The sequence below is a fragment of the Mirounga leonina genome, unplaced genomic scaffold, assembly GCF_011800145.1.
Source record: "Mirounga leonina isolate KUSES-001 unplaced genomic scaffold, KU_Mleo_1.0 Mir_488, whole genome shotgun sequence".
NCBI classification, from domain to species: Eukaryota; Metazoa; Chordata; class Mammalia; order Carnivora; family Phocidae; genus Mirounga; species Mirounga leonina.
Genome location: NW_023270777.1, coordinates 6574883 through 6600888, shown reverse-complemented (window position 1 = coordinate 6600888; position 26006 = coordinate 6574883). Strand labels below are relative to the sequence as shown.

General features: G+C 42.0%; 1 protein-coding gene and 1 pseudogene across 3 annotated transcripts in view; both read right to left on the bottom strand.

Moving 5' to 3' along the window:
* ARHGAP44 (Rho GTPase activating protein 44) overlaps positions 1 to 26006 on the bottom strand; it is a 164543-nt gene that overhangs the window by 129655 nt on the left and 8882 nt on the right. The window lies entirely within an intron of this gene.
* On the bottom strand, positions 11501 to 11747 carry LOC118000089 (annotated as a pseudogene).

The window sequence follows — 26006 nt, the reverse complement described above, 5'->3', positions numbered from 1 at the left end:
CCAACCAATAAGAATCAGGGGGACCCAGCCAATGAGAATCACCGTGAACCAGCCAATGAGAAGTCGCCAGAGCCCTCAACTCTCCCTCTACCCCAGTGGACTTTTATTCCAACAGTATCTCCCCTAACCTTCTTTCCTCGCCAAAAGAAGGCTCCTCTCCTTTGTTGTCTACACTCTGGGATGATTCACCATAGTATCTGCATGTCCCCAATTGTAATTCCTCTGCTATCCCCAAATAAACGATTTATTTTTATGGCTGACAGACTCCAAGACCCAATAGATTTTAGGTGAGCTCACCCCTTGATGGAACAATTAATACCTACTTTATTCATACTGTTCCAGAAAATAGATATGAAAGTTGCCAAACTTAATGAGACTACTTTGCAAACTTGATTTCTTTTTTTAAGATTTTATTTATTTGACAGCAAGAAAGGGAACACAAGCAGGGGGAGGGGCAGGCAGAGGGAGAAGCAGGCTCCTTGCTATGCTGGGATAATGACCTGAGCCGAAGGCATACACTTAAGGACTGAGCCACCCAAGAACCCCTTGCAAACTTGATTTCTAAGCCACAAAAGGATTATAAGAAAATAGAGTTATAGACCAGTTTCCTTATGAATGTAAGATAAAAACCCAAAATAAAATATTAACTAAACAAATGCAGTTGCATATTTTGAAAATATATAATTAGACTTTATCCCAGTAATGCCAAGATGATTCAACATAAAAATCATCTGTCAATTTCATGAACTACACATATATATAATAAAAGAGAAAAATTATATGACTATCTCAATGGATACATAAAGACCATATAATTCAGTATCTATTTGAGATTTTTGTTTTTAAATGAAAATATTTCATTGCAAACTAGGAAAAGAAGGAACTTCTTAAACTTGATAGAGTACACATGAACGAAAAACCTAGGACAAATACAGTTAACAGGAAAGCTCCACAGTACTCATTAGCAGTGCTATTTAACATGGTCTAAAACTTCTAAAACATCGAGAGAGAGAAAAGAAATACAAGGTATAAAACAAGAGGAAAAAACTATCATTATCTGCAAATAATATAATCATTTTTGAACATTTTTAATTTAAAAATAAAAAATATACTCATTTTTAGGTTGAACCATTTGAAATTCGTTTTTGTAATGCTGTAGGCAAAAATAGTCAAATATCAGTAATACCATACGGTTCGGTGTAATATTAAGTTCGTACACAGCCAACTATGAGATGAATAAGAGACTCCATCAAGGTTGCTGACATAGGATAATCTATAAAACATCAATCTCATTACTGCAGCAAAACCCAACTATAAAATATACCTTAATGTCAATCACAAGAATGATATAAACCATGAAATATATAGAAACTAACCAATGTATTAGATCTCTACAGAGAAAAGTACTAAACTCTAATAAATACAGAGAGTGATGCGAATAAAAGAAAAGCAGCCATTAGAAGCACTGGAGAGTATGTTCACGCTGTATCATGGACAGATCTGAAAAGTGGTGATATATATAAAACGAAATGAGACCTAGAGTACAATTCATGTAAATACCCAAAATGACAAGACACAGCTTATAAGAATATACAGAGACTAAAGACAATACATTCAAACTCTATGGAGAAAGCGCCAAAAGGGGATTAAATAATGATATATGCCATGATCTGAAAAGTTAGATGAACATAACCCTCTGCATTAAAGGCCCAATAAAGCAAGGAAATAAAGTGTGTGACTGAGTGTCAGGAGTTGGGAGAAGAAAGTGTACTCAAGCGAATACTTAGGAAGATTCACCTGGCATTGCTGGCTACAGCAGGTTGAAGCTGGGAGAACATAGTGGTAAACAACCAATAATAGATCTATTATTATGCATGAGCTCATGGGGGCTTGTTGGAAGAAATGGAAAAATAAAAGGATCAATTTTGAGGGACCAAATTTTCAAGAAAGAACCAAGAAAATCTTGTAATAGAATGGGAACGGTGGGGGTGGAAAAGTCAAGGATGACTCCAAGCATTCTTGTCTCACTGTCTGGCACCAATGACAGAAATAGAAAACTCTGGAGACAGGGCCAGAATAAGTTTGGGTTTAGAAACAGAAAATTCAGCACAATGTGCTTCTGTAGCCAAAATGGCCAATAAAATCGAAGTGCATTGGGAAATAAAAATGCAATTATCTCCTCAAATAAAGTCATGGTCCAGTTACACAGGGACAAAGTTGGCTCTGGTTACTACACCCAAGAAAACAGGAAAAAGACACAAAGAGGAAGACCAGAGAAGAGTAAATCAAATGGTTAAGTCAAATGGCTAATAAAGCTTCCTTATGAGACTCCTTAAGAAAATTTGTAAAGAAACAAGCTAAGAAGGGTGCCTGGGTGACTCAGTCCGCTAAGCATCTGACTCTTGATTTCAGCTCAGGTCATGAACTTACGGTCATGGGATTGAGTCCAACATCAGGCTCTGCACTCAGCGGGGAGTCTGCTTGAGGATTCTTTCCCTCTCCCTTTGCCTCTCCCCTTGCATGCTTATGACCACTCTCTCTCAAATAAATAAATCTTTTTTTAAAAAGTAACAAGCTAAGAGGGACTACATGAATTACAAAGAAGAAAATTTGTCAAAAATTAGAGATATTTCTTGTATCAAAAAAGTGTTTAGCAGAAAAATATTTTAGAATGAATGCAAAGAATGACTCTGAAGAACAGTGCATGCAGCTATGAAATGCATTACCCCCACTGGTGTTGGCTACAGGTAGAAAAATCTAGAAATCCAACACTCCCAAACCCATTCAATCAATATTTATTGAGAGCCTTCTACTGATCATACAATGTTGGGCTAAGACAGACATGGTCCCTGTGATGGTTAATTTTATGTGACAACTTGGCTAGGCAATGGTATCCAGTTTTGGGTCAAACATCAGTCGAGGTGTTGAAGGTATTTTTTAGATGTGAATAACATTTAAATTAGTAGACTTTAAGTAAAGCAGATTATGCTCTGTCTTGGTCCATGTGGGCTGCTATAACATAATACCACAGACTAGATGGCCCTACAAACAAGAGAAATTTATTTCTCACAGTTCTGGAGGCTAGAAGTCCATGATCAAGGTGTCAGCAGATTCCATGTCTGGTGAGGGCCCACTTCCTGGTTCACAGATGCTGTCTTTTTACTGTGTCCTCATGTTCTAGAAGAGGACAGGAATCTCTCTGGGGTCTCTTTTATAAGAGCAATAATCCCATTATGATGGCTCCACCCTCATCTCCTATCACCTCCCAATGGTTCCACCTCCAAATACCAATACACAGGGGAATAGGTCTCAACGCATGAATTTTGGGAGAACACAAACATTCAGCCTACAGCACTCTCCATAATGTGGGTGAGCCTCCTCCAATCAGTTGAAGGTCTTTAGAGAAAAGACTGAGGTCCCCTGAGGAAGAATGAATTCTGCCTCCAGATTGCCTTCAGACTCAAGACTGCAATATCAACTATCCCCTGTGTCTCCAGCCTGCTGGACTGCCCTACAGATTTCAGACTTGCTAGATCCCACCATCACATGTGCCAATTCCTTAAAATAAATCTCTCTCGTCTACATGCATACATCCTATTGGTTCTGTTTCTCCGGAGAACTCTGATGAAAACAATGTCATAAAATGTCCTTAATGTCATAAAAAGATAGTAATCAAATTACTCTACAAATGAGTATATATTTGGGAACTAAGAGAAGCCTAAAAAAATTAGGGTCAAACACTATGGGCAATCTTCACCAAAAATGATATTTTAGCCAAGATTCTAGAACAATAGCATATGCGTAGGCAACAGGGATCGGGGGGCAGAGAGCAGTGCAAGCAGAAGGCAGAACAGTGCAGAAGCAAAAGGAGGGAGGGAGGAAAGGAGGTTTCAGAGGTACATCAAGACCAGACTGTGAAGAACCTTATATGGGCATTGTAAAGCTTTTAGTCGTTACCTTCAGAGTGATGTAAACAGCACTAAAAAAATAATAATAATAATAGCCTGGGGATGACATCAGATCTGCATTTTGAAGACTATGAAAGCTACTGTGTAAGAAACAGTGAGAGGAGACCAGAGTACATGATGGCGAATTGGAAGGAAGAGGTGGTATGATGGTTTGAATGCCTGTGTCCCTGCAAAATTCCTACGTTGAAATCCTAAGTCTCAAAGATGATAGTATTAGGAGGTGGAGCCTCTGGGAGGTGCTTGGGTCATGAGGGTGGAGTCTTCATGAATGAGATTAATGTTCTTATAAAAAGAGGTTCCAAAGAGATCCTTAGCCCCTTCCACCACGTGTGGACATAGCAAGATGGTGCCGCCTGTGAACCAGGAAGAGGGTGCTCACCAGAACCTGACCAGGCTAGTATCTCGGTCTTGGATTTGCAGCCTCCAGCACTGTAAGAAATAAATTTCTGTTGTTTATAAGCCACCCAGACTATGGTATTTTATTACAGTAGCCCCAACTACTAAGACACGTGGGGTCAAGGTATCTGACCAGTCCAACTGGCCAGATGGTGATGGCAGACACTACAATAGGGAAGCCCAGGCAGAAGATTATGAAATAAGCCTTAGAAACGTTGAGTATGAGGTACGCCTTTGAATATTCCACTGGAGATGTCCCCAGGACTTTTTTTCTGGATATTAACCTCATAAGAGGTTTCCCTGTTTCCACTCTTGCCTCTGTTTATTCTGCACATACCAAGAAGAAGACTGATCTTTTTAAAAAGACAGTAAAATCCTACTACTCCTTTGCTCAAAATTCAAACTCTTTTCCATGGCATAGAAAGTCCTGTGGATCTGCTATTGCAGCTCAAAGAGGACTATGAGAAGTGTGAGTCATCTGCACAGAATGATCACCGAAGCCAAGGGCATGAAGGAAATTGCATAGGGAGAGATTATAGAATGATCCATGAGGAAATCCATTATTTCCTGCAATGGAGACAGATAAGGAATGGCCAGGAAAACAGGAAGAGCCCCAGCAGAATATGGTATCACGGAAGCCAAGGAGGATAAAAAAGCCTTTTGAGAAAAAGTGATCAACAATACCAACTGCTGCTGAAAAAATAATAAAGACTCAAAGATGCCCGTGAAATTTAGCAATATGGAATCTGCTGCCTTTTTGGTGCCTTACTGAGTTCAGGCAGAATGGTGTGGGTAAGGAGTAAGGCCAGAAGCCAGATAAGGTGGGATACAGAGTGAACGTGAGGCCAAGTAATGGAGACATTGAATACAAACAAGTCTTTCCCAAAAATCTGGAGAGGAGAGGTAAGTGGGAGTTGGAGAGGGTCAAGGGAAGTTTTGTTGCTGAGACAGAAGGGACCAACATGTTCAAATGTTGGTGGAACCAACTACTTGAAAGAGGAATTGAATATACAGGAGAGAGAAAGGATATTTGCTAGCATGAAAAGGTTCAGGAGGAGATATGACCCAGAGCAGAGATTGAAGGATAGGAAAAAGAGAGAAAATAGGACACCTCCTCCATTAGGAAGAGAGAAATCTTTAGAGATTTAGGTGATCTTTGACTTCCCAATGGAAAATGAGGTTATCCCATCCATCTAATAGAGCTTCAATTTCCTCTAGAAAGTAGGTGAGGGTGGCCCTGAGAGAAAGTGTTGGAAGGCGGAAGTTTGAGGGAAGTAGAAAAAGAAAGGAATACCATTGTTTTGGAGAATGAACAAATGGATCTGGCAAATGGTAGGATTCAGAGGCACCAATGGGGGCCCACTGGAGTTGGGTGGTAAAGAACTCACAGAACCAACATGCCTTGTTGAGCCACTTCCTCCAGCAGGGTTTATCTCCTTAGGTGCAGGCACAAATATCGTACGAAGTACTTCAAGAGCGTTTGATGGTCAAGTTGATTAAAAGTATTAAGGGAATCTGGGACTCTGAAGATTCATTTTATCACAAAGACAATCATGCCCTCCCAAGAAACAACCTGTTGGTGATTATCCATTGTCGAGAGCGATTGCCAGACAGAGCAGTACTCTATGTTAGAGAACCACACTAAGTTGTAGATTTTACCAAGGCAGATTTCTGAGTTAAGAGATCCTGTGGATGAAAGAAGACAGAAAGCAAAATCTATCCGTGTAGTGCAGCAGATGTTGTTATGAATAAAGAGTGGTATATTTGTTGCAGTTGATGAACCTACACTGATGCATCATTAGCATCCAAAGTCCATAGTTTACATTAAGATTCATTCTTGGTATTATATATTCTGAGTTTGGACAAAGGCCCAACTCAATGATGACATATATCCATCATTATAGTAACATACAGTGTTCTTTCACTGCCTTAAAAATACTCTGTGCTCTGCCTATTCATCCCTCCTCCTCCTCCTCCAAATACCTAGCAACCACTGATCTTTTTACTGCCTCCATAGTTTTGCCTTTTCCAGAACATCATATAGTTGGAACCATAATATGTAGCCTTTCCAGATTGGCTTCTTTCACTTTTTGACTATTCTAACAGGTATGTAGTGGTATCTCACTGTTGTTTAATTCACATTTCCCTAATAACCTGTGACATGAAGAATCTTTTCATATGCTCATTTGCCGTCTATATATCTACTTTGGTGAGGTGTCTGTTAAGATCTTTGGTCCCATTATTTCACGGGGTTGTTTATTGTTGAGTTTTAACAGTTCTTTATATATTTTGGATAACAGTCCTTTATCAAATGTGTCTTTTGCAAATATTTTCTCCCAGTCTGTGGTTCATCTTCTTGTTCTCTTGACAAGATAAGCATCTAAGTATGCACAGAAGATTATACAGACATTTCATACTGTCAAGAGAATTTCTGCAGAGCAGAAAATTTAATTTTCATAAAGTCCAGGTTATCAGTTATTTCTTTCATGGATCATGTCTTCAGTTTTATATCTAAATAGTCAGGGGGTGCCTGGGTGGCTCAGTCAGTTAAGCGTCCAACTCTTGATTTCAACTCCGGTCATGATCTCAGGGTCGTGAGACTGAGCCCAGCATTGGGTTCTGTGCTCAGTGCAGAGTCAGCTTGAGATTCTCTCTCTCCCCCCGCCCCCCCCCCACTTGTACATGGGCTCTCTCTCTAATAAATAAATTAAAAGCAGCCACTCTGGAAAACAGTATGGAGGTTCCTCAAAAAGTTGAAGAGCTACCATACAATCCAGCAATTGCACTACTGGGTATTTACCCTAAAGATACAAATGTAGGGATCTGAAGGGGTAATGTGCACCCCGATGTTTATAGCAGCAGTGTCCACAATAGCCAAGCTATGGAAAGAGCCAAGATGTCCATCAACAGATGAATGGATAAAGAAGATGTGGTATATATATACAATGGAATATTATGCAGCCATCAAAAGGAATGAAATCTTGCCATGCAACGACGTGGATGGAACTGGAGGGTATTATGCTGAGCGAAATAAGTCAATCAGAGAAAGACATGTATCATATGATCTCACTGATATGAGGAATTCTTTTTTTTTTTTTAAAGATTTTATTTATTTATTTGACAGAGAGAGACACAGTGAGAGAGGGAACACAAGCAGGGGGAGTGGGAGAGGGAGAAGCAGGCTTCCCACAGAGCAGGGAGCCCGATGCAAGGCTCGATCCCAGGACCCTGGGACCATGACCTGAGCCGAAGGCAGACGCTTAACGACTGAGCCACCCAGGTGCCCCGAGGAATTCTTTTTTTTTTTTTTTTTAAGATTATTTATTTATTTATTTGCAGGGAGAAACACAGTGAGAGAGGGAACCCAAGCAGGGAGAGTGGGAGAGGGAGAAGCAGGCCTCCCGCGGAGCAGAGTCCGATGCGGGGCCCGATCCCAGGGCCCTGGGATCCTGACCTGAGCCAAAGGCAGACGCTTAACGACTGAGCCACCTAGGCGCCCCAACTCCGAGGAATTCTTAATCTCAGGAAACAAACTGAGGGTTGCTGGAGTGGTGGGGGGTAGGAGGGATGGCGTGGCTGGGTGATAGACATTGGGGAGGGTATGTGCTATGGTGAGCGCTGTGAATTGTGTAACACTGTTGAATCACAGACCTGTACCTCTGAAACAAATAATACATTATATGTTAAAAAAAAGAAGAAGAAGAAGAAGAAGATAGCAGGAGGGGAAAAATGAAGGGGGGGAAATCGGAGAGGGAGATGAACCATGAGAGACGATGGACTCTGAGAAACAAACTGAGGGTTCTAGAGGGGAGGGGGGTGGGGGGATGGGTTAGCCTGGTGATGGGTATTAAAGAGGGCACGTACTGAATGGAGCACTGGGTATTATACACAAACAGTGAATCATGGAACACTACATCAAAAACTAATGATATAATGTATAGTGATTAACATAACATAGTAAAATAAAAATAAATAAAAATCTTAAAAAAAAAATCGTCATGCCATACCTAAGGTCATCCAGGTTTTCTCTTGTTATCTTCTAGTAGTTTTATAGTTTTGCCCTCTTACTCATTTTTGTGTTCTCATGATAGTGCCAGGCACACAGTATAGAGTCAATAATAGTTTAATAATCCATTTCCCAGGTCATAATGTGAAGGTAAGTCTTAATGAAACAGTTTTCACCCTCCATAACTAGTAACTTTTTTTCTTTTTTTTTTTTAATGGAAGTTTTTAAATGTGTCATAAAATATTGAGTAGTTAACAAAAGATTTAAAACATGTAAAAGATGGGTAAAATGCAACAGAAACAGTCCAGAAACAGACCCGCATATACTGTCCATTGACTTGTGACAGAGAGATTAAGTGTAATACAATGAGGAAAGGATGGACTTTTCAATACATGGGGCTAGGGAAATTTGGTATCCATCTAGAAAAGAAAGATAAAATTGACCCCTATGTTAAAACACACTCAGATACTTATTTAAGGTGGGTTATAGACCTATGAAAGGTACAATAATTAGCAAGAAAATACAGAAGAATATTTTATTCTATGGGATAGGCAATGATTTCTTCAACAGGATACAAAAACTACTAACCCTACAAGAAAAAATGATAATGTGTATTTTATCAAAATCTAAAACTTCCATCCATCAAAAGACATCAATAAAGTAGGAAAAACAAACAATAGCTGGCATAATGTTACTAATACAAAAGATTTCTATCCAAAATATATAAAGAACACCTACAAATCAATAATGAAGAGATACAGAATTTAAGTATGGGCAAAATATTATGCAGGCATTTCACAAAAGAAGGTATCTGAGTGCCCAATAAGCTCACGAAAAGGTTTTGACATCTTTTCTTGTTAGTGAAATGCAAAATAAACCCAAATGAGATACCACTACACACCCAGTAAGTGATAAAAATCCAAAGGACTGACAATACCAAGTATTGATATAGGTAAGAGAGTAACTGGACTCATACATAACTGGTGGGTGTAAAGTGATACAAACACTTTGGAAAAATGTTTGACAGTTTTTTATAAAATTGACCAACATTTATACTCGTGGGTATGTATCCAAAGAAACAAAAGCATATGTTCACAAAAATATATAAGAATGTTCAGAGCATATTTTTTCAGAAAAGCCTAAAACTGGAAATAATCCAAATGTCCACCAGTAGGTGAATAATAAACAAATTATGGTGATAGTTGAGCAAGGGAAATACTAAAGAGGAAGATACATACAACAACATGGATGAATATCAAAAGTAATACATTGAGGGTGCCTGGGTGGCTCAGTTGGTTAAGCGACTGCCTTTGGCTCAGGTCATGATCCTGGAGTCCCAGGATCGAGTCCCGCATCGGGCTCCCTGCTCGGCAGGGAGTCTGCTTCTCTCTCTGAACCTCCCTCCTCTCATGCTCTCTATTTCATTCTCTCTCTCAAATAAAAAAAAAAAAAGTAATACATTGAAAGAAGCCAGACACAAAACAGGAGATGCTACATGATTTATTTATGTGAGGTCCAATTGTTCCAACACCATTTGTTGAAAAGACAATAATTTCTCCATCAAACTACCTCTTCATCTTTGCCCAAAATCAACTGACCAAATTTGTGTGAGTCTTTTTCTGGATTCTCTCTTCTGTTCAACTGATCTAAGTGTATATGTCTTCATCAGTACCTTAGATGATGATTATAGTAGCTTCACAGTAATTATTAAAATTGGGTAGTGTGATCCCTCCAATGATATTCTTCTTTTTCAAAATTGTTTTCAATACTCTAGTTCCTTTGCCTTTCCATGAAAATTTTCCAGTTAGATTGTCTGTATCTACAAAAATATCTTGCTGAAATTTTTATGGAAATTGCATTAAACCTATAGATCAATACAAGGGAGAACTGACATCATAACTAAATTGAGTCTTGCAATCTTGAATACAATGTCTCCCCATTTATTTAGATCTTTAATTTCTTTCATCACTGTTTTGTAGTTTTCAGTATACGGATCCTGCATGTTTTACTAGATTTATCTAAAGTTTGTTTTCTAAATTTTACTTCCAATTGTTCACTGCAAGTATATAAAAATACGACTGACTTTTGTAAGTTCATTTTGCAACTTGAGACTTTGATAAGTTCACTTATGAGTTCTAGGAGCTTTGTCATAGATTCCTCAGTATTTTATTTTATATATAATTCGAGTTCCTAATATAATCATGAATAGATTTTAATTTTGTCATAGGCTTTTTTTTTTTTGGTCATATGCTTTTGCTGTACCAGTTGATATGAGTATTTGTTTTTTCTTCTATCATTTAATGTGGGAGGTTACACTGATTTGTGAATTTGGACCAATCACATATTCCTGAGATAAACCCTACTTGGTCATAGTGTATTATTCTTTTTATATATTGCTGCATTTGATTTGCTGATATTTTGAGGATTTTTGCATTTACATTCATGAGGGCTGTGGTCTGTGGTTTTCTTGTAATGTCTATGCCTCGTTTTGTTATCAGGGTAATGCTGTGTCCTTCACAAACTAGGCAGGGAGTGTTCTCTTCTATTTTCTGAACAAAATTGTGTAGAACAGATGTTATTTCTTTAAATGTTTTGTAGCATTCACCAGTGAAACCATCTGGACCTGCAGTTTTGTTTTTGGAAAGAATTCAATTTCTTTATAGATGTAAGACTATTCCAGTTATCTGTCTCTTTGGTGAATTTTGGTAGTCTGTGGCTTTCAAAGAGTAAGTACAGTTTAAGTTGTGTAAGTTATGTGCAGAGTTGTCTGTAGTATTTTTTAATCCTTTTAATGACCTGTCGAGTCAGTAGTGATATCCTCTTTTATTCCTGATAGTGATCATCTCTGTCTTATTTTTTTCCCTATTTGGTTTTGTTAGATCAACTGTATTGATCTTTTCAGAACATCATCTTTTAATTTCATTTATCCTCTCTACTACTTTGCTATTTCACTGATTACCAATCATCTCTTTATTCTTTATCACGTCTTTAATTTGGTTTTATTTTGTATTTTTTCTATTTTCTTAAGGTAAAAGCTTAGATTATTGATTAGAGACTGTTCTTTTCTTTTTTTTGTATCCAAAATCTGTTTATTGGGATAGTTTCCCACTCATGTTGATTCATGGTGCTTTTAGTGCTGCTTTCATCTGAAGAAGCATCCTTCTGTAAGCCTTGCTTTTCCTCCTGTGGGCTGGCAGAAGACAATGGAGCAGCAAACACAAAACTACCATTTGTGTGTGGCTAAAGATGGTGGTGACTTTGTATCATCCCAGGCACCTCACATCCATGAAGTAGGAGTTGGGGCTCTGCACCAGGCACTTCTTGTGCTTTCTCTTCTCTTCCAGGGATGGGGACAGGAGGTCCTTCATGAGGGGCATGTTCCCGTGGGGGAAGTCATCACCACCAGAAAGTGACTGTTCTTGTAATATAAGCATTTAAGGCTATTAATGCCCCTCTAAGGTTAGGGGCATCCCACAAATTTTGATGTGTTGTGTTTTCATATTCATTCAAAACATTTTTAAATTTCCCATGAAATCTCCTCTTTGGCTTAGGATTGTTTAGAAATGTATCATTTAACATCAGGATTTTTTTAGTTATCTTTCTGTTACTGGTTTCTACTTGAATTCAATCATACTTTATATGATTTCAAAATTTTTAAGATTTATTTTATGACCCAGGTATGGTCAAACTTGGTAAGTGTCTCAGGGGCACTTGAAAAGAATATGCATTCTTGGAGCACCTGGGTGGCTCAGTCGGTTGAGTGTCCGACTCTTGATCTCAGCTCAGGTCTTGATCTCAGGGTCATAAGTTTAAGCCCTGCACTGGGCTCTATGTCTGGGCTTGGAGTGTACTTAAAGAAAGAATATACATTCTCTTGTTATTGGGTGGAGTTTTCTACAAATGTCAATCAGATCCAGTTCCTTTAGAGTGTTATTTGGTTCTTCTATATTCTTGTTAATTTGCTGTCTACTAATTTTATCAATAACTGAGAGTGCAGTATTGAAGTCCCCATGTAGAACTGTGGATTTATCTACTCCTTTCAGCTCTATCACTTCTTTCTTCATGTATTTTGAACCTCTATTCTCAGGGTGCATACACATTTAAGTTTATTAGGTCTTCTTTGATGAATGGAACTTTTTTATCATTATGTACTGTCTTTTTGTATCCCCGAAATTTTCCTTGATCTGAAGTCTACTGCATCTAATATTAATATATGCACTCCTTTCTTCTGAATGGGGTAGCCCTAATAAACTCTTATTATTATTTATTTTCAGGGTTTTGGGAGTTTCCACATAGTCATACCTGAAAATAATTATACAGTTTCTTTCTAATTTTCCTAGCTTTTCATATTTAGGAACTTTTTATGACTTATTTATTCTTAGAATGGCAAGGATAGATATGTACCATTGCTACCCTAATATAATCCCTCATCACATTCTACTCAAGTTACAACTTACTCCTTTTTTAGCCTAAATGCTTACGCAGCAGTTTTAGCTAAGGGCTGTATGGTTACTTTTATACCTTTTCAGTTGGAGAAGGTTGTGTTCCTTGCTCAAACACACAGCTTAGGATGAATCAAAGAGGTTCGGTGACAAAGAAAACCATTACCCAGCTGCCCAAATCTGCCTAAAAATCCAGAGGCTCAACCAGATTTGCCTTCTACTCTCTTTGTTGGCCTCCTACATTCTAGGCTGCCCCTTTTCAATCTACCCATACACAGCAGCTAACATACTGTTCCAAAGACAACCGTACCTAGTAACCCCATTTCTGCTTTTCGAGGGCCTGCAGTAACTCCTCATTGCCTAACAGACCACATTCTCCATGCCTGGGCTTCGCTTCCATGGCTCCCTAACGCCAGTCTCCCCCAGTACCTGACTTTCCACCAAGCTCCACAACACACACTCCCTTCTACAAAGTGCCCCTATTCCCACTCACTGTGCAAACAACATCCACTCCCACCTGCGCATGCTTGGTCTCCTTCCTATGGACTGTCTGCTCTTCTTCCTATTTAACTCTGAACTACTCTCAAAGGCTCCCTTTCAAGTTGCACCTCCTCCAGGACGCTTCTCAAGCAACAAAAGGGAAGAGAATTTCAGAGTGTTCTGGCGTTCTTTGTATCTGGCCATGGCCAGTTCGGGACTGGGCAGTGCCTGGGTTCAACTGGGTTCTACTGTGCCAAACCTGGGCAAATCTCTTACCTTCTCTTGACTAGTCTGTGCTCCTATAAAACGGAGTCAAGGGGGCTCCCGCTGCACTGAGTTTACACATTTATCATTGTCCTCGTGATCATTCCACTCTCCCACTCCAAATCTTTCCGACCTTTGACTCAGCACCTCTTGGTTGCATGCTTACATTCTCTTGCTAATCCTTTTAGACGAATCTACCCCATCAGGACTATTTCTGTATTTTTCTCAATATTGAACATAATAAACATTTATTGAATAGGAGGGGAAACTGCCTATTTCTCTCACAGAATAGATATAAGGGGGGTGTGTTTGCAAGGAAACACAACAGGCACATTCTAAATGCCTCGAGGATAACCACTAAGGGAGCACTGCTTCTCCTCCCTCCTCTATTATATTCCACAGAATCCAAGGAGACTGGGGACAATCAAGACAGGCAGGACAACAATCTTCTTAAAAATCAAAGAACAACCTGCAGCAGAGTCCTTTACCCTCACTTTTCTGTAAAACCAGGAGATGCAGAGTAAGGCCAGGTGGGAAGGGTTTCGTTGGAAACACAACCAGGGTTTCCAATGAAGTAGGGGTAGGTGGGGTAGGGAAGGAAGTTGAATGGCTTTCTTTTTTTTTTTTTTAATTTTTTATTTATTTGCGAGAGAGAGAATGAGAGACAGCATGAGAGGGAGGAGGGTCAGAGGGAGAAGCAGACTCCCTGCTGAGCAGGGAGCCCGATGTGGGACTCGATCCCGGGACTCCAGGATCATGACCTGAGCCGAAGGCAGTCGCTTAACCAACTGAGCCACCCAGGCGCCCTGAATGGCTTTCTAACAACAATCTGACCCTGATGGTTAACCGTGATTCAGGATATCTACCACTTTAAGATTTGTGGAAAGTAAAGGAGGTCTTTAAAAAAAAAAAAAAAGGTAAAGAGAAAGAAGAAATCAAAAGTAAAAATAAGGAAAGAGCGGGACATATAATAAAGGAATACTGAAAGCAGGAAGGGTACCAAGCTGGAGGAGCATACCAGATGGAAATGAAGAATTAATATGCACATGTATGTGCACATACTCATATTTACATATGAACTTCCTTGTCTTTCACTCCAGCCTCTGTAGCTGCTCAAGGTACAGAAAAGTTATAAAACAATCTTTGTAGGTTGATGCACAATGACAGGATTGGGTGTGTGACTTGGCATGCCCCACCCCCATTCAAGAGAGGGTGTATCAGGATCTGAAAGACCCCAGTGAGGTGGTGCACTCTACAAATATTAGGCTTATCAAAAAGGGCATTAAAAGCCTAACAAACAGTCTAGATAACTATACTTTTAGCAGCAATAAAAATACAAAATGCAGGGGCGCCTGTGTGGTTCAGTCACTTAAACGTCTGACTCTTGATCTCAGCTCAGGTCTTGATCTCGGGGTCATGAGTTCAAGCCCCATGTTGGGCTCCACAGTGGGCATAAAATGCAGTCAGTAACTCTGACAGAGAAGGAAGCAACTGCCCTTCTGAATGTTGAGGAGAAATCCCAAAACCTGACACCAAAGACCTGAGGTCCAGATGCTTGTGAGCCACGGACAGGAGTGATTTGAGTGAGTGAGCCCCATTCCATACTGACACCCTCAGTCACCTGGACCGGGAGAAACGTCAGCTTCTCTGTGGCATTCTGGGACAAACTTGTCCACAGGAGGGTCTTGGTGGAGGAGGGCCCACCTTCCCGTGACCATGCTTTTGTGCATGCTGAACTGTGCATGTTGGTTTCTGCAGGTCCTTATGGCGTGCAAAGCAAATTCCCATCACGAGAGAGAGTGCGCAGAAAGGTGCACAGCAGTACAGAGATGTGACCACAGCCTTGATCAACAGTGACAGGTAAGGAAGCCTAACTGTCCATTGAGCCCACGGGCCCAGGTCTGTTTGCATGAAAACTGCCGCTGTGTAACGAGTGGATCGAGAAAACCAATACTCCAGATACACAGAGAATGTTCTAGAACACAGTTATGGCTGTGACTCGTCGAGTCTGCGGCTTCTATTAAGAGAAATAAGGTATTTCAAAATGCAAAAGCAAGGTCCGTTAGAATAGTAACTTGTTTTGAAAAAGAGTTAAGACTGGCTCACACGTGCAGGGAGAAATGCAGTCTCCCTCTGTCTTCTGTTCCCAAATTACCAAGAGGTACTGTTGGCAACTTTTTAATAGTCTTCCAGAGACATTGTATGCATTTACAAGCATGGTAACTGTGAGTACTTGGGAGCCTAATCACCTACCATACACTAAAAAATTAGGTCGAATACCACACGAGGTGTTCTGCATCTTGTTCTTTGCTTTTGTTGGTGTATCATGCAGATGGCTGCATATTGGTGCATTTAGATTTGATTCACACAGTGTTTTGTCTGTACATGTCTCTTAACCTAACTAATGAGTTAATAACGTTGTGACGAACACATTCTATATGCATCCAGATTAATATCTTAGATTTGTGTGTGCACTTCGCTACCTTAAATCTTCATTTCCATCATTCCCTCATCTCCTTCTGTCAGAACCCCGTGCTTCCTTCCTTCCCCTTCCTTCCACGGTCCAACTTACACCACTTTTTGCTTCTTGAACCCTGATTTACGAATGAAGTGACTGTCCCATCATCCCAATCATTCTGACATTTCATACCATCTTAGGGTATTCATAAAAACCAGCCTCAAATCGTCACAATATGTTCTGCCTTATTTTCCCTACTGGAGTAAAGGCCCTTGAGGGCAAGATTATCTGACTGACTTATCTCTCTTGGCCTCAAGACCCTCACACCACCGTGCTTGGCACAAAGCAGAGAGAAAAAAAGTAATGCTTGTGCAATGAGAAATGCGTGCTTCGTGGGTGTTGTGGGTTGAAGTGTGTCGTCCCCTGAGAAGATAGGAGGAAGTCTTAACCACAGGAACCTCAGAATGTGACCTTAGCTGGAAACGGGGTTCTTACAGATAGAGGTATGATGAGGTTGTACTCAAGTAGGTGGACCTTAATCCAATATGACCGGGGTCCTTATAAGTAGAGACGAGACATACTGAGAGAAAGACATGGAAGAGGCAGACACTGGAGGGATGTGTCTATAAGCCCAAGAACACCCAAGGAGTGTTGGCAACACCAGAAGCTAAGAGAAAGTCCTGACACTTTTTCCCTGATACCAACCAGTTGTCCTACAATTCGATTCCATTCTGACACTAACCATCCAGGGTTAGCACGGACCCCACGCATTAAGGCCAAAGTACTTCCCAGGACTGCCCCTACCTCAGAGGCCAGTCAGAAGTTTCAGCCGTCCCCAAACCATCCATAAATCTGCCTAGCTGTTTCCAAATTCAGTGCTTCCCGCAACCCAGTCAGGTCCCATAACCCATTAGAACGACTCACAGAGCTCACCAAAAGCACTATACTTGGGAGTATAATTTTACGTGCATGGATAAAGGTCACAGCTCAGGAACAACCCAATGAAAGACATGCACAGGTCTGGGATGGGCCGGGGAGCTAGGTCAAGCTTCCATGACCTCTCCTCATGGAATCTGGGTGCCTCTCCAGCACATCAGTGTGCTCCGCAGCTAGGAAGCTCTACGGAACTTCAATCCCCAGAGCTTTTCTATAGGGTTTCATTACGTGGGCATGAAGGAGGAAGTCACTGGCCACAGCACTGAACTCTGCCTCCCCTCACTTCCCTGGAGGCTGGGCTGGCCCAAAGTTCCAACACTTTAATTATGTGGTTGGTCTTTCTGGTGACTAGAACCCACCCCAAAGCTATGTAGGGGCCCTGCCACGAAGTCACTTCATTAGCATGAGAAAGCACAACTATCACTCCAGAAATTCCAAGCATTTTTTAAAATCTCTGTGCCCAGAACTAAGGACAAAGAGGAGATACTCTTAATTATACCACAGCAAGGAACAGATTCTCCGGGAGAGCCTTCAGAGGGAGCCTGGCCCTGCCCACACCTTGATTTTGGCCTTTTGGCTTCTAGAACACTGAGAGAATCGTTTGGGGTTGTCTTAAGCCACTCATTTGTGCTAATCTGTTATAGAACTATAGGAAAGTAACACAATGGGTGAAACAAGGCTTTCCTTTCTGGGTAACACTCTATCTTAAAATGGGGGCTACCAATGTATTCCCCTTGCTTCCGGCCCATCTAGTATTTCCTGCCACCCCTCCCGCAGGCCATTCTTCAGCCCTGGGCTCTTCTCAGCACTCCCCCCATTCCCAAGCTTCATTTCTACCCACCTGCTAAGGATTCCCAGCTCCACCTCCCAGACCTCTCTCCCAAGCTCCAGCCCCTCATCCCAGCTGCCCACTGACTCCCCCATGCCCTTCTCTTGGGCTCCCTCTCAGTGACTGGCATCCACATCCACTTGGCGCAAACCCAAACCTCAGCAGCAGCTTATTTCCTGCGGCTCCCCCAAGTCCTACCAAGGTCCCCTGACTCAACGTCTTCGATATCTCTGGAACCTCTGCAGATCCCGCCTCCTCATGGCCACAGATCTGCTCCAGATGCCCAACATCTCACTGGGATGACCAGCTGGTCTCCTAATCAACAGCCAGGTTTGCTCCCCTCCACTTGGTTCTCCACTCTGCATCCAGACTCGTCATTCCAAAACCCAAATCTGACCTTGCTACTCCTCTGTTTAAAGTAACAACAACAGCATCTTACACTCACTGAGGTTTGCTCCATCCCAGAAACTATTTTAAGTACTTTATTGTATTAATTCATTTCCAACAATATCATAAGCCAGGAATTATTAATATTCCACTTTGCAAATAACACAATTGAGGCTTATAAAACCTCAGTGACTGGCCTATAGTTTTGCAACTTGTACATGATGGAGGCCTGATATAAGCCTCAGGACCCAGGCTCATAACCCAAAGACTATGGGGAAAGGTCAAACGATCACTCAGTAATTTACCCCTGCTCCTTAGGTAAAATCCCAATCTACTGAATCATGTCTTAGAAGTAGGGTAATTATAAAGTTTGCTCAGGTGTTTACCTGCTGCCCTGGCCCTATTAATTCTGTAGTCACTCTCAGAGGTATCCTTGTCTGGGCAAGTGAGTCATCTGATTTATAAACCTCATCCCTACTCCCAGTGACATTCCAAACACAGAGATCTTACTTTACTTCCTTGAAGGAGCCACCCCCTACATCCCTTGGCATTCATACACATCATCTCCACTTGCCTTTTCCTAACAATGCCTCTCCCTTCAGGTGTCAGCTTGCAGGACTTCCTCCCAAACCCCACTCCAGCCAAACCCAGTGATGTTCTCCTGGTTCCACGAACAACTCCCCTCTCGTCCAAGCCCCACCTTCTGGTAATGGCTTGTTTACTTGTTTTTCCCACTCTCATGCTTCTAGCACAAGATATGGCACATGGTAGATACAGCGGACACTGTTCCCCTTCAGGAATGAAGATCTTATTCCCCAGCTGCTGGGAAGGCAGCCAGATGACCAGCCTCGGCTGTCTACCCCTCGACACTGCTCTCCAGGGAAAGCCCAACTCCAGTGACCAATCAATGCAGAGATGTAAGAGCTCAGTCCTTTCTCCCCAACTCAGGACAACATTGGGGAGACACCCAAGCTCCAACACCCCACATGGAACCAACGGAGGCCTTTGTTGGGTCCACATCACAGCCTAACTTCCTCTCCCTAGTCCCACTTCCTTTCGTCTCTTCCACAGGTACGGAACCTAACAGCACTTCCTAACAAACATTGTGCATGTTATTTTCAGTATCTGCTTCCCAAAGACCCAACTGGTGACAGTAGGTGGTCAACAGATATCTGTTTGATGAATGCCACCTTTTTTAAGATTTTATTTATTTACTTATTTATTATTTGAGAGAGAGAGCAAGAGTGAGAGCGAGAAAGAAGGAGCAGGGGCAGAGGGAAAGAGAGAGGGAGAAGCAGACCCCCTGCTAAGCAGGGAGCTCAACGTGGGGCTTGATCCTGGGACTCGGCAGTCATGACCTGAGCCAAAGGCAGACACTTAGTCAACTGAGCTACCCAGGCGCCCCGATGAATGGCTTCTTTACTCACTAGGTTGTCACGCCTTACACATTCCTCCCAGCATATGTGACTATGCAGGGGGGCATGGGTATAAGTCCATTGGTCTTCGCTACTCGTAAGTATGATTAGAGAATCAAAGTTTTGAATTGAAGGCAACCTTTATTAAGGACTAATCCTAAAGCCATGTCCTATTTTTGCTCATAGAATACAATCTTGGGAGATCACCAAGGCACGATTATAAGCCTACAGCTAAACATTTAGCATGGGAAACGTCAATTTTGTGGTGATAAAAAAAAATCCATTCTGGGGCACCTGGGTGGCTCAGTTGGTTAAGCGTCTGCCTTTGGCTCATGTCATGATCCCAGGGTCTTGGGATCGAGCCCCATGTGGGGCTCTCTGCTCAGCGGGGAGCCTGCTTCTCCTCCCTCTGCCCCTTCACCTGCTCATGTGCACTCTCTCTCTAATCAATCTTTTTTTTTTTTTTTTTTTTAAAGATTCTGACACCTGTTTGAGCAGCCTCATTTCCAGCACCCTGATAAGGACTGGCTCCTGCTGTTTGCAAAGCACCTTGGACAACACATATAGGACACAGAAGAGTAAGCCCCAGCCCCTGTAAATACAGCTCCCAGTCCAGTGAGGCAAACAGAACCAACGGCGACTAGAATCAAAGCAGGGTGAAAAAAGGGATAAAAGAGGACAAGCACAGTGCCATGGATGCACAAAGGAAGAAGCAACAGTGGGAAGAGGCGGGACGGGCTGACATCTCCACTGAGCTATGTGCATGAATTTGACAAAGGGCTCTTGAGTCCCTTCCGTATTTTAGACACTGTGCTGGGCATCTGCGGGCTACCTGACTACAAGATGACAACAGACGGACGTATGCAACACTGTAACTATACTATAGTATGCCAAGTTTTATACATCACTATGAACCAGTGCTCTGGAATATAAGAAAACAGTCCTGACAAACAGAAAGGAGAGGCTTGATCAATGGTGAGGAAGATACCGCCAAAGTAAGATTCAAACTTTTTTTTTTTAGGTGAACTTTTTTTTTTTATTCTTATGTTAATCCCCATACATTACATCATTAGTTTTAGATGAAGTGTTCCATGATTCATTGTTTGTGCATAACACCCAGTGCTCCATGCAGAATGTGCCCTCCTCAATACCCACCACCAGGCTAACCCATCCTCCCACCCCCCTCCCCTCTAGAACCCTCAGTTTGTTTTTCAGAGTCCATCGTCTCTCATGGTTCGTCTACCCCTCCGATTTCCCCCACTTCATTCTTCCCCTCCCGCTACCTTCTTCTTTTTTTTTTTTCTTAACATATATTGCATTATTTGTTTCAGAGGTACAGATCTGAGATTCAACAGTCTTGCACAATTCACAGCGCTTACCAGAGCACATACCCTCCCCAGTGTCTATCACCCAGTCACCCCATCCCTCCCACCCCACCCCCCACTCCAGCAACCCTCAGTTTGTTTCCTGAGATTAAGAATTCCTCATATCAGTGAGGTCATATGATACTTGTCTTTCTCTGTTTGACTTATTTCACTCAACATAATACCCTCCAGTTCCATCCACGTCGGAGGTTCCTCAAAAACTTTCTTTTTTTTTTTAAAGATTTTATTTATTTGAGAGAATGAGACGGAGAGCATGAGAGAGGGGAGGGTCAGAGGGAGAAGCAGACTCCCTGCCGAGCAGGGAGCCCGATGTGGGACTCGATCCCGGGACTCCAGGATCATGACCTGAACTGAAGGCAGCCGCTTAACCGACTGAGCCACCCAGGCGCCCCAAGATTCAAACTTTCTTGACTTAACATTCCCCGCGATAATGTGCTACAAACTCTAGTTGAAGGAATGGATGTTCACGGAAAATGGTTTTCCTACACAAAATGCTGGGTTGAGCAAGCTACGGTGGACACTGCTGCCTACCCAGAATGCTTCGCTCCTTCTCCCTTCCAAACAGAAGTCTGATTTTTGTCCAGGTATCAGTTGCTCCCCTGTGAAGCTCTCCTGACTCAGAAGATGTTTCCCCCCACCCAACTCCAGGAAGGTTCATAAATGGCTCTAAGCCAGTCTTCATAATCCTACCTCCCCAGCCAGTGACTAATTCAAAGACCCAGGCTGGAGGCCCATCAGCATCCCTTCCCTCCAACCTGTGTTAATGGTCAATAGCACACATGTGAATGAATTGCCTTAGACTGGAGGAAAGGACTCTTATCTTCTCCCATGACTGGAACCCTGTGGGTTGCTCTTCGTCTTAGTTCCTTTGGCTGCGCTAACAGAACCCCGCTGACCAGGGTGGCTTAGAAATAACAGGAATTGATTTCTCACAGTTCTGGAGGCTAGAAGTCGAGATCCAGATGCCAGCTGATGTGGTGGGGGGCTGTTTTCTGGATCATCTCAGTGCCTTGGTGTTCTCATAGTGGAAGGGACAAAGGAGCTTTCCAGAGCCACTTATCAGGGCATGAATCCTATTCACGATGCTCCATCCTCACCCTCCACAAAGATTCAGACCATGGCACCTCTCTTGCCTCCTGTTTGGTTTATAAGCATGGAAGCAGATTACTTCAGCTTCCACTAACAGCTGTATTCTGAGCAGAAAAAAAAAAAGCCGATCTGAGGAAGAGGCCAATGCAAAGATGAAGGCAAAGCAATGGAAGGCAGCAGATGCCCTGATCACAAGGCATCTGGACTCTCCCTACCTTTGGATGCCCTGTCATCTGAAACAGTTACCTTATAGTTTAAGCTGCTCTGAACTGACACCCGCTACTATAATTCAAGGCATCCTAAGTGATACAAATGATCAACAGTTTTCCTTACTGTGGAACTTCTCAGAGCCTTAAATACAAACGCGGATTGTACATGTCTAAGATGAACCGACAGTGTGTCACATTTCCCACAGTCCTAGCGGTCACACCCCACCCCCACAGAACAAAACCTGTTAAAAAAGGAAAAGGACATTCTTCTGTCCATGGATTAAAAAATATAGTCTGGCCAGTGTTGCAGGAAGTCAGAGAGAGATTCAAGGCAAGAACACAAATGAAGGACCTCTGCTCTAGGAACACTCCCCTGGTCATTCCAATTCCATGACTACCCCCATCCTTCCCAATCTCCTCTTCTGCTTAGATGAGCCCGAGTCCATTTCTGGGGCTGCAACCAGAGAACCCTAACCTGCCATGGGGAACCACTTGTCCTCAGCCTCAAGTCATGCAGACAAAGTTTCAAAACGTTCTGTCTTTAGAATCAGCAACCCAAAAAGGCTATTAGCATATCACTCCTAATGACAGACTGTTTTACTCTATAAAATGAGATCTGACATCATGTCCTTTCCAGAGCATAAAGATAAGAAGTTTCCCATGTTTGAAACCAAGGCTCAAGAGAACTTCAAGCATATTTATTTAGACCTTTCAGGGCCCTGAACTTAAAACATCATTATGAGAACTTCCAGCTACATTTTACCTTTGCCCCCTTTTGAGTCCTGGGAGGATTTTTTTTTTTTTTTTATAAACATATAAAATGTATGTTTAAAGAATTTGGAATTTTTTTTAAAAGTACAAGCAGCAAGAAATCAAACCACTCATAAGCCTGCCCAGAGATAAATAGCCCATGCTAAGCCTTCCAGTCTTTCCTGATTTCCTTCCAGTCTTTTCTATGCAATTTTTTTTTAAAACACTGTGCAGTCTCAACTCTGTATGCACTTCTGTATCCTGTTTTCTTATCTCAAGCATTTCTCTCAAGCCCTCAAATTTTTGGAGTGTTATGAAAACACTGAGATTGTTACAATTGTATAGATGTGCCACAATTAATCACTCCACTAATATTGGACATTTACATTTTTCTCCTTTCTCCCCTACTGCAGTTGGTAGAGTACAATGATAAACAACATCCTCCTCCCAGCCAGGGGGTCTGGGAGCAAATCTCAACTCCCAACAGTGTAGCCAGCAGCAACAATGCACCTGCTCTGAGGCTCTGCAGAAAGCAGGGAAAACTTCACAACCTACCCTGGGAGTCTGCGAGGATTAAGCAGGACTGTCTGGAAAGCACCACACCAAGTGTCTGTCACGGGGTACGCTCAGTAAAGAGCAGTTATGACCACGAGTGGGTATACACATACGCCTGCAATCACAGCGACATGCACCAGGAGACAGAGCTAAAAGCTCTGTCTGCTTTGCATATTCCTTATTTTTTAAGGTCTCTTTGCTTACTACGTTATGCGGGAGTCTGTAAGGGCTTTGGTGGGTACCCACAATGCTTTCTTTCCACAGCGAGCACAGAGAGAAAAGAAAGAAAAGAAAAGAAAAGAAAGAGAGAGAGAGAGAGAGAGAGAGAGAGAGAGAGAAAGAAAGAAAGAAAGAAAGAAAGAAAGAAAGAAAGAAAAGAAGAAAGAAAGAAAGAAAGAAAGAAAGAAAGAAAGAAAGAAAGAAAGAAAGAGAAGGAAGAAAGAAAGAAAGAAGGAGGAAACAAAGGAAACAAAGGAAAGGAAAGGAAAGAAAGAAAATTACTTTCAAAGGGCATTTCTCTTACCCTTTCTCTGGAACTGCCATAAGGAAACAAAGTGAAGAATTTTCTATTGGCAGAAATTTCATCATATGCTCTCTGTGGTTAAGGCGACATACAAGATACCCATTACCTGAAGTGAATGTGACATTATTTTTATTCAAGTCAAGAGCAGTTAATTAGCATTTGAAAAACCACCTAAACTGAAGTAACTGGAGGGACCCCGAGGCTACAGAGATCCACTGTTGGGGAGACCAAGACCAGCGGACACATTTGCTTGTACCTGACCTACTTAGGACCCAGCCTGAATCTGGCTCTGTCCCTTTCTTGGTCCACCACTTCTAGCCTCCATTCCCCACCTGTAAAGTAAGGCTATAAAGAGCACCCAATTCATACAGATGTTGCAATGAGTCCATAAAAATAATGCTTATGAAGCACACAGCCCAGGTCTCGGCTACAGGTGACATCACTATGGCTTTTGAGGTTCTGTTCTTTCTGGGTCCATGAAGGACTGCCTTTGCCCACCCCATGTCAAGTGAGGTGTGGCCAGGTGATTTAGTTTGGCCAATGAAATGTGAGTAGAAGTGACATGTCACTTCTAGAAGAAGATACCAGGAACCAGGGTGTGACTGACCACATCCTCATTTACTGCCTCTGCCATCAGACAGGCAGGTGTGGAACAGAGCTATGGCAGCCTGGGTGCTCGGGGGACAACTCCCAGTCCCCACCAGCCAGGGTTGTAAGGTGCAGCAACGTGGAGGGTTTCTGTCATGGTGGCATAACCTAGACCACCCCAAGTAATACAATAACTAATAGTGGGTATTAAATGAATGAGGCCATGAGCGTTATTGATACCTCCAGATTATTTCAAGTTTGTGACTAAACATAGAACAACTGGGTTTGATTTGGGAAAATAAGACAAATGGGTATGAATTTCAAGCTGTAATTCCCAGGTACTCAAGCCTATAAATAAAAATCAAAATGAATGCCTCATGTCAAAGAGACTCTCAGCACAGCAAGGGATAGTGGTAATACCTATGATTTATTGAGTGCTTATTATTCTCAGGGGTTATGCCAAGGATATTATATTTATCATCTTATTTAACCCTGGCAATAATCCCATAAAGTAGGTGACATTCCAGTGTGGCAAGATGAGAGAGAATTTCTGTTCTCATTATTCTTCTCCCCACTGTAAGAAGGGCTTTAAAAAAAAAAAATCAAAAATTAATCTTGACATGAGAAATAGTGGACGTCAGTAGGTCTGTTATCCTAAAGACGCTCCTCTGAACGATCTCACAGTTTCAGATGCTCCTCTGAAGGATCTCACAGTTTCCTACAAAGGACAATGAAAATCAACAACTCCAATCATCCAGAGTTGAGAAAGAATGACCTTTGGTAGGCACAACTGTGGAGGGGGCAGGGCAGAGGGCACTGTGTGGAGCAGGGGAACAAGGAGTTCAAAGATGGGCAGTGGGAGAGGAGAGAGATTATACTCCTGGTTATACAGCCGTGGTAGAGGCCCCCATCTCCTGTCATCCCCAAGGAGGCTTTGTGACTAGTTCTAGCCAATGAAACATGAACACAGGTGACATTTATAAATTCCAGACCCCAGCATTTAAGCCAGTATGGCATCTCTACATTCTCTCTTCATCTCTAGCAGTGATTGAAAGCCATGTATTGAGATGAAGGAGGTGCAGGCATGGGGGAGGGAGGATGGATGCAGACTGGATCCCTAAATCACACATGGAGGAAAGTGGTCCTTGGAAGTCCCCACACTCACATCACATTTCATGTGAGCTTAAAATAAATTTCTGCAAAGTTCAGCCACGGAGGTTCCAGAGCTCACACGTTACCACAGCAGAGCCTAACCTACCCAAATACAACACGGAAGACTAAAGACTAAAGAACAAAATCAGCCCAAAGGAATCAAGAGGGAAAAAT